This window comes from Penaeus chinensis, chromosome 19, assembly GCF_019202785.1.
Source record: "Penaeus chinensis breed Huanghai No. 1 chromosome 19, ASM1920278v2, whole genome shotgun sequence".
Taxonomy (NCBI): Eukaryota; Metazoa; Arthropoda; class Malacostraca; order Decapoda; family Penaeidae; genus Penaeus; species Penaeus chinensis.
The window spans coordinates 32456246-32461990 of record NC_061837.1 but is presented as its reverse complement, the minus strand read 5'-3'; the positions used below and the strand labels follow the sequence as shown (position 1 = coordinate 32461990).

Below are 5745 nucleotides of genomic sequence, written 5' to 3'. Positions count from 1 at the left end.
AACACCAAGGCAGGACATCATCAGGATTCCTCCTGTGTCCTGGACAATATTACGGGGATAAATCCCCTCACCTGGGTTTTCCTTACACCTATAGTGTGTGTAGTGTGTGGGTGTACATTCACCAAATTGTGTCAGATATTATGGTCAATGCATCTAGAAAAAAACAGCGTTTAGTTAAAATTACAGCTACATAGTATAGTGCCAGAGTAACAGGGTGCTGTACGAATGACCGTTGGTGACAGCACTTGACCTGACACTCGCACCCTCCCTGCACAGGAATGTAGGGAGTTGATCAGCAGTGGACAACCACTTCCGTGCTGTACCAATGTAATACCAACTACCACCCCCTCAACACTCCACTCTATGGGAGAGATTGATTCCACTGAGCATAGGGATATGAACAGTATGGATTCGCCTTTCAACCCAGATGCTGATGACGAGGGATTCAAACTCATTCAGACAAAAAAGAAGAAAATGAAGACCTCATCATGTGACTCCAGGAACTTCACTGACAAACCAACCAGAGAAAAGACCAAACAACACGAACCCATCCCCCCCGGGACAGGTACATTAAACTGGCCTTTCTGGAGGACATGTCTACTGTAAATAAAATCAGGTGGATGAGGGAGGTCAGCCAAGAGGCAGGCCCGCTTGACATGGTGCAGGAGAAATGGACATCCTCTCACTATGTCTACGTACGTACGACGGGAACAACAAAACTACGTGGCCCTGATGGTTAATGGCACTTTCTCTCCAGAACAAAGCAAAAGATACGGGGAATACCTGGTTACCAGGTTTCCGAAGGAGGCCGTCTGGATGTTTTAAAATTCAGAGGATTTACAAGGACGGACAGCCCTTAAATAGGATCATCATTGCATGGAGAGGAGAGCCACCACCATCTAAAGAATTACAAGGTTACAAAGTAAATTATCTCACTAACTGTTCGGATTTCTATTGGGATGTACCACACAACATTGCTTCACAGAGTACTTTTCAAGCTCTAATCCAGGGAAGCACAGTGTTTTGCTTGACATCAAGTCAGCTTTTGACATTGCTAACAGAGAAGTTAACCTATAACAATTAGTAAGCTTTGTCATTTGGGGTAAATTATTGAGCTGGATAAGAATGTATCTTTCGAATAGATCTGTGTCCTGTTCAGGAGAGCAAGTTCTTTTGAACTTGGGATGCCGCTGGGAGGAGTTCTCAGCCCCAGGCTCTTAAGTGTCTTCATGCACAAGCTATTGGCAGATATTCCACTTGGGGATGCTGAATCCATTATATGCTATGCTGATGACAATTCGTCAGAACATTATAACAAAATAGGATGCAAAGAATTCTCAACAATCTCACAGGAAGGGCTCATGAGTGTGGATTAGTCATCTCCGCTGAGCAAACAATGGCTCTCAACCCATGTATCATACCCTTACCCACTTTTCGCATAGGTGACCAGGAGCTTGACATGTGTCATAAGCATAAATACCTCGGGGTGATCGTAAATGATCCAGACCTGATCCATTCCCTTAAGAAGAGACTGGGAGAGATTGAAACCGTTAAAAGTTCTTGTCGGAAGAGAACGTGGCATCAATGTTAAGCTCGCTAGACTGTTTTACTTGGCATTTATAAGGTTAGTAGTAGACTACCATGCAATGCACTTGTTGCAGTGTAAGGAATCAGAAATAAATAGCTTGGAGGTAGTGCAAAAGGAAACTATGAGTATTATCCCCGGCGCCCCAAGAACAGCAAGGATAGGTAGTGCAAAAGGAAACTATGAGTATTATCCCCGGCGCCCCGAGAACAGCAAGGATAGGTAGTGCAAAAGGAAATTATGAAGATTATCCCCGGTGCCCCAAGAACAGCAAGGATAGTGAACATGAGGTCAGAATTAAACCTAACATCCATTTCTGAGAGAATAATTTTTATTTCCACCTTATTCGGGGTCAAAGCTCTGAGGGAACCCTTGTATCTTTCAGATTTCCAAAAACAAATGCAGCATAAAATCACACAAGCAGACGGGACTAATTACACACACGCGCGCTCTCTGATACACAAAATCTCCATAAACATTACAAAGCTCAATGTCCCAAGTAGTAAAATACCAAAGGGTCGATCCATTCCACCATGGAAAAATTCGACATTGATCATGTCTACCACAAAAAAACTGTATATAACAAATTGCTTTAACAACAGTAAAGGAACTCGGAATCTATGGGCGATAATGTAAACGAGTGTTACGTGACGAATCTGTACAGTCTGGATACCAAGCAGGTTGTCAAGTTAATATCAGAGTGCAAAATTGGGCCTGCTCTACACAAACGGAGTTGGCAGGTATACTCCTTTCAACGGAATTCTTTATGTCTCGGGGCTTTGGAGTATTTTTCTATGACTCAGAATGCTCTTCGGACACTAAATTCTTTCAGAGCAAGTGGCGATGAAGATATTGTGAGTTGCATTAAGCGTAAAGTAACTTAAGCAATAGAGCGCAATTTCAACATTCAATTTGTATGGATACCATCTCATGTTGGCATACGCAAGCACGACCAAGTAGACAAATTGGCGAAGGAAGCCTGCAGCAAAGATAATGTGAACATAGATCTTGGGATACCTCTTGCTAGGGTTGCACTTATATTGAAAAGTTCTCATAAGGAAGAACTAGTAGATCTGACAAACACTCAAAGGCCTAAAGGCCATAAGGCACTACGATCAGTATAGAGATAGCAAGCCTTCCTATGGGAGGCGCCGAAGTCAAACCAAACAATGTAAGGTGGTTATTCCCAGAACACGTTTAGGTTACATAATGTACTGGCAACGGCAGGGTGCAAGAAGAGCAGATGGATCTAGATGCAGGAAAACAAGCGAACGCTTGAGCACTATATCTCGGAATGACGTGTTACAGCCGTTCAAACCACCTAACATTAGGCATAAAGAAGTATGCGAATATTTAATTTCGCATGATACATTGGAAGATATACGTGCTTTATCCTAAATTTACTGTGTAAAACTGCCGTAAACAAAGAATAGTGTAATGTAAACATAGTGGCAAAAGTATATCAACGTAATATATTTTTTGCATGATGTATGATTTTGTATGATGTATTTTACCATGTACAATTACAGTTGTCCCAGAATACTGTACTATGTCAAATATATGTAAGACTGCAATCACGATTGCCCACGCCTGAGCAGATAACCAGGGTGGTAAATAAACTACCATGGCCAGCATATTTATTTAATTATTTATTTTTTCGTAATTCAAAAAATCGGGTCATGGTACGACCTGCGTACTCCGAACCACTCTATTATTTCTTTGCTAAATCAAATATCATATATGAAAAAAAACAACTAATTTAGTGTACTTTGAGGTGAGATTATTACCAAGTTAATGAGAATTATTGTTTTTATTAGGGATTTTGTAAAGGTATTAACTTTTGTTTTTGTTTTTAAGAGGGCGGGATATGAAAGTAGAGATTCCTGTCTGAAACGTTTAATAAATGCATTCAATCGTAAAGACAACTAAACTAAATCAGAAATTACTAATATCTATATATATTTTTTCTTTTTCTTTTTTTACTTTTTGGAAAATCCGATTGTGAAGATATGAGTACTGTGGATGGCAATATTAATGCAAAATTGTTATATGATTCTAGCCTGAATACAACATATCGGTTCACATTTGAGACGCTTCCAAAAGGGGGAGGAGGGAGCTGGTCAATGGGTGGTTTTAATTTTTGAGAAATTTGATATCTATGTAAACACATGCACATAACATCAATCGTTTTAATCATCCCCATTTATTGGGAGTAAACCCATGCACATGCAAGTACGCCTTTACATATGCTCCTATGCATATGATGTGCATACATTCTCCTACATTATATACAACTACACACATGCACATGTATACACATGTATATACATATATGCACATCAAATCTGCATACATATGTGTAAACGCACCCACAATTATGCAAACACACACAAGCGCACATATCTTGTACACGTACTTATGACCACACACACACACACACACACACACACACACACACACACACACACACACACACACACACACACACACACACACTATTATAAGGACACCTTTATACATTGGTTTGCAGGAGTAGTAATAGCTGTTAACACGGCTAACTCTTTATTTCTGAAGAGTACAACAGTAACACTCGAGACAAGTCTCATGTGTTGAGTGCGGGAGGTCGCGGCGCCGACCAGGACGGTGGGGGCGGAAGGCTGGTGAGAATGACCGGAGCCCGCGAGCGAGGGCACGTCTACCGAGGTCAAATAAGGTCAGATAACTCGTCAGCTACTTCTCGCTGACACGATGGTTCTTTCCTGGACCTCGAGCCACGTGGTTATGTACACAGTATATTGCTCGGTCACCTACTAACGCCTCGCCCTCGAGGCGCCCTATTTTTGCCTCCAGAGTGACTCAACTTGGCTAGTCCTGACATGCTAGTCACTTCATTCTCGCGTGCGCTGTCCCTGATGCATCTTCGTGGCTGCTCGTCCTTGTCATCTTCATCCTGGTCCTTGGTAAATCCGTCCGTCCTCAACGTCCACACGTGCTCGAAGGTCTCGCACAGGTCCTCCATGACATCAGATTTGTCCAGACTTCCTCGTAGTCCTCGTCCAGGCCAAACTCAGCGGCATACTCGCCCAATGCACGTCCTCGCAGATCTCGTCCAGGTCCTTCTCGGCTGCGCTCGTACAGACGTCTTCGTAATCTTCGTCAGCATTTACGGGCGTCCGGGCAGGAAGTGTCCTCTACGACATCTCAGGGCGGCTGATACCTGCGCTGACGAACTCTTGGAGTTTGACCGGATCTGCGGGCGTCCAGGCAGGCGGCGCCCGTCCACAGCATCATGGGGCGACTGGTACCTGCGCTGGCGAATTCCTGGTCCCACGCTGGATCTACGGGCGTCCTGGCAGGCGGCGCCCTTCCACATCTTAGGGAGGCTTAATACCAGCTCTGACGAACATCTTGGTCTCCAGGATTCTGGCGATCTTCCGGTGACGTCCTTCCCACAGCATCCTAAGGTGACCGTTTCTACAGCAGGGTCCTCCTTCGGCGCCGTGACGGATATCGGTGAACCAGATTATACACGTAAGGGCCAAGATAGTAAAAAAAAGGAAAGACAACAGAGAAGAGGAGGTGTTAAGCGCCATTAGCCGATTATTTATTAAAAAAAATGCAGTTTTTTATGTTCGATTTTACGTTATTTTCGTCTTTTTTTAATTTTGTGTTTTACTTTTACAAAGTTAAGAAGAAAATAGAAGTGGGAGACGGCAGTAACGATCCGCAAGGACCTGGCTTGAACTACCACCGTCTCTGATAGATAGGAGAGTAAATAAGGGAAACGACAACGGCAATCCGCAAGGATTTACTTGAACCAATTGTCGTAACACAGAGTGCGTGTGTGAGCGACGCAGTCATGTAGGCTAAATATATATATATATATATATATATATATATATAAATACATACATAAATACATAAATAAATGTGTGTGTGTGTGTGTGTGCGTGTGCGCGCGCGCGCACATCCTGCACCCACCAGCTGTTCCTCAGGTGCGTCCCTAGCAGACAGCTCCTTCGGCGGGTCCTCGGCAGGCAGCTCCTCCGGTACGTCCTCGGCAGGCAGCTTCTCCGGCAGACCCACCAGATCCTCGGGCGGGTATCCCAAGCTTGCTGGTCGTTCGGGCGCATATCCTGCACCCACCAGCTGTTCCTCCG

The 5745-nt window shown here is 43.8% G+C and overlaps 1 protein-coding gene across 2 annotated transcripts in view; it reads left to right on the top strand.

The window, feature by feature from the left end:
- The window catches only part of LOC125035280 (oxidoreductase NAD-binding domain-containing protein 1-like), a 24595-nt gene extending 22693 nt beyond the window's left edge, over positions 1-1902 (top strand). For both annotated transcript variants that reach the window (XM_047627557.1, XM_047627556.1), the window contains one exon: positions 1-1902. This exon is cut by the window's left edge and continues 1276 nt beyond it. The gene's annotated coding sequence lies outside the window, so the exon portion shown is untranslated.
- Positions 1903-5745: the final 3843 nt, after the last annotated feature.